Source organism: Salvelinus fontinalis, chromosome 21 (assembly GCF_029448725.1).
Source record: "Salvelinus fontinalis isolate EN_2023a chromosome 21, ASM2944872v1, whole genome shotgun sequence".
Classification (NCBI taxonomy): Eukaryota; Metazoa; Chordata; class Actinopteri; order Salmoniformes; family Salmonidae; genus Salvelinus; species Salvelinus fontinalis.
In genome coordinates, this window is record NC_074685.1 from 13,182,543 (window position 1) to 13,186,871 (window position 4,329).

Consider the following 4,329-nt stretch of genomic DNA (forward strand, 5'->3'; position numbering starts at 1 on the left):
CTAAATGACTGAAATGGAAATGGAAAAAACAAATCACCACTCTCCCGGATGGCCTGACAAATACAGTATACACTGCTGTGGCAATATTTAAATATATTGAATTTCATGGCTAGGCTAATAGCTTCGTCAGCACATTGAGGTTGTTGTGCTATGAGCCCTAAAATGGATCTAATCACGACAATCTCTTAATACACTTTAATCTAGCGGTTTACGCAGGACATGATGCTGGAATCAGATCTGCGGGTGACTGACCTGGCTGCTTGTTCAGATCTAATTAACAATGTAATAGAAGAACTGCTGCTGATGAACACATCTGAGAGAGAGGTATAGTCTTGCATGTAAACTCATTTATGCCTATATTATGTACTGCAGATTAGAGGAGATAGAGAAAACATTAATAAGGATAACATTGTGAGTTTTATTACACTCAACTGTGTTTCAAGAAGAGTGCAAACGCATCAGCAGGAAGCAATCATTCATTTAAGTATACTCTGACAGATATGTGATTTTTTTTTTAAGCATTGCTAATGACCAAAAAAATCTGCTATGAATGGGATATGGTTCCCTCTAAAACAAATGCATTAGACCTACTATTGCAAAATTATCCTCTGCCAATAGAAAACTAGCTTTATAGGTAACTTTTCTGTTGACCGATAAAACACTAGCTTTGGTTCTTTGCAGCATCACAGTTGCAAATCTCATTCATAACAACAATGCTTACAGACTTTGCATAAGAGTGAGAGGTATCAAGGTCAAACCAAACATGCAGTATAATGAAACAAATGTTACTGCCAATGCTCCAGCTGCCATGTATTGTGTCTCATCCATCTGCTGCTGTCCTGAATTCTCTATGGAATAACTTCCACTGATGCCCTAAATAGAATATGAATATGGATAGATCCACATGGAATCTATGACATCTGCAAAGCAAATATTTGGACAGTGCCTTCGGAAAGAATTTAGACCACTTTACTTTTTCAAAATGTTGCTACGTTAGAGCCTTATTTTAAAATTGGTAAAAAAAAATCTTCAGCAATCTACACACAAAACCCCATAATGACAAAGCAAAAAAAGTTTTAGAAACTTTTGCAAATATATTAAACATAAAAAACTGTAATACCTTGTTTACATAAGCATTCAGACTCTTCGCTATGAGACTCGAAATTGAGCTCAGGTGCATCCTGTTTCCATTGATCATCCTTGAGATGTTTCTACAACTTGATAAGAGTCCACCTGCGGTAAATTAATTTGATTGGCCATGATTTGGAAAGGTACACCAGTCTATATAAGGTCCCACAGTTGACAGTGCATGCCAGAGCAAAACCCAAGCCATGAGGTTGAAGGAATTGTGCATAGAGCGACGAGACAGGATTGTGTCGAGGCACAGATCTGGGAAGGGTACCAAAACATTTTGGCAGCATTGAAGGTCCCCAAGAACACAGTGGCCTCCATAATTCTTACATGGAAGATGTTTGTAACAACCAAGACTCTTCCTAGAGCTGGCCGGCCAGTCAAACTGAACAACCTGGGGGAGAAAGGTCAGGGAGGTGACCAAGAACCTGATGGTCACTCTGGCAATGCTCTAGAGTTTCTGTGGAGATGGGAGAACCTTCAGGAAGGAAATCCATCTCTGCAGCACTCCACCAATCATGCCTTTTAAGTAGAGTGGCCAGACGGAAGCCACTCCTCAGTAAAAGGCACATGACATCTCACTATGAGTTTGCCAAAAGGCACCTAAAGACTCTCAGGCCATGAGAAACAAGATTCTCTGGTCTGATGAAACCAAGATTTAATTATTTGGCTTGAATTCCAAGCTTCACGTCAGGAGGAAACCTGGCACCATCCCTACGTTGAAGCGTGGTGGTGGCAGCATCATGCTGTGGGGATGTTTTTCAGCGGCAGGGACTGGGAGATTTGTCAGGATTCGAGGGAAAGATGAACGGAGCAAAGTACAGAAAGAACCTTGTTGGAAACCTGCTCCAGAGTGCTCTGGACCTCAGAGGAGGAGTGGCTTCGGGACAAGTCTCTGAATGTCCTTCAGTCGCCCAGCCAGAGCCCGGACATGAACCCGATCTAACATCTCTGGGGAGACGTGAAAATAGTTGTGCAGCAGCAGTCCAACCTGACGGAGCTTGAGAGGATCTGCAGAGGAGAATGGTAGAAACTCCCTAAGTACATGTGTACCAAGCTTGTAGCGTCTTACCCAAGAAAACCCGATGCTGTCAAAGGTATTTCAACAAAGTAAAGGGTCTGAATACTTTTGTAAATGTGATATTTCAATTTTTTTTATTAAATTAGCGAAAAATCAATAAACCTGTTTTTGCTTTGTCACTATGGTATTGTGTGTAGATTTATGAGGGGTAAAACTATTTCATAAATTTTAGAATAAGGCTGTAACATAACAAATTGTGAAAAAAGTCAAGGGGTCTGAATACTTTTCGAAGTCACTGTATATTCACAAACATGTATGTAATCTATTGTACACATCCACAGGGGATCTATGGCATTTACTAGGGCTATATTTGGAGTGTAGAAAACATTAGTAACACCTACTCTTTCCATGACAGACTGACCAGGTGAAAGCTATGATCCCTTATTGATGTCACTTGTTAAATCCACTTAGAGTATGTCTAAATATATGTCAGAAAATGCCATAGATTCCCTGTGGATGTGTACAATAGATGGCATACTATATTTGTGACGATACAGAATATCCAGACAGGTTAAAGGAGTTTTAAGCCTTGCGACAACTGAGACATCTATTTATAAAAAAAAGTTTGTGTGCCTTTCAGATGGTGAATCGGCAAGAAAAAAGATTTAACCTCTACAGGATTGGTGGGACCCTCGGGACGGTTGAGCTAACGCAGGCTAATGCGATTAGCATGAGATTGTAAGTAACAAGAACATTTCCCAGGACATAGACATATCTGATATTGGCAGAAAGCTTAAATTCGTGTTAATCTAACTGCACTGTCCAAATTGCAGTAGGTATTACAGTGAAAGAATACCATGCTATTGTTTAAGGAGAGTGCACAGCGATGGACTTAGTTATTAATAAACCAATTAGGCACATTTGGGCAGTCTTGATAAAAAAAATTGAACAGAAATACAATGGTTCATTGGATCAGTCTAACACTTTGCACATACACTGCTGCCATCCAGTGGCCAACATCTACATTTCCTCTGGGCTGGAATAATACATTATGGCCATTTTCTTGCATTTCAAAGATGACGGTACAAACAAATACAAAAAACGCTTGTTTTTTTCTTTTACCAGATCTAATGTGTTATATTCTCCTACATTAATTTCACATTTACACAATGTGAAGTATATCTTCGGAAGCAGCTAAATCTATTATATCTGACACTGCAATTAGCTCTGTATTCATCAACTAACTAACACGTTTGGAATCTAAATCTTCTAATGGTACACATAGCAATTCCATGGTGCAGGATCTATGGCACTCATCCTCTCCTAAAGTCTTCCTCCCTCGGGGGGGGGGGGGGGGGGGGAGAGTCTCAGCCAGCCAGACAACGTCCCACACTGTGTGAATTAGTCAGTACTTGACCCCGACACTTCCTCTAGCTCCGTTCCTCCGTGTAATTACCATCTCTCCCCGCCAGTAATTAACTAAATCTACAGCGGGGCTGATTATCGGCGGTTTGAGGAGGGAAGTGACAAGAAAACTCCCTCTCTAGATCAGCCTTGTTGATTCTCTAACTTACAGCTGAGCCTCTCTTACTTGACTGACTGGCTAACTCAGTTTTGTGGTGTGATTATAATTGGAGAGGCTGTTCTGAGGGGAAATGTTTTTTTTTTATATACCCACACAATAAAAATGTCTCAATTTGTGGCGATGGTGATCATGCAGTAGAACGATAGTAAACGTTGCCTTCGAAGAATAAATCTTTGAATCATGGAAATAAAAGGGTAAGTGACCACAGATGGGTGCTGGGATAGAGACTTCCTGTGAGTGCTGAAAGGAGAGCTGGAGAGGAGGGGGCATTGGAGGAGCTATGGTGTCGTAAGCGAGCCCCTGATTATTTCCAACCTTGGCTCTGACCTTTCTGTCAGCTTGTCTCTCTATCTGTCTGCTGTACCCCCCCCCCCCCCCTCTCTGACACAGATCCACTGGTTTCCTTTGCCTCTGTATCTCTCTCTCCATCCCTCATACACAAAAACCTGCCCTCTTCCTTGCACCCTAATGCACTCTCTCTATATATAAAGTGCATTCAGAAAGTATTCAGATCCCTTGACTTTTTCCACATTTTGTTACATTACAACCTTATGATAAAATGGATTACAATTTTAAAAAATGATCATCAATC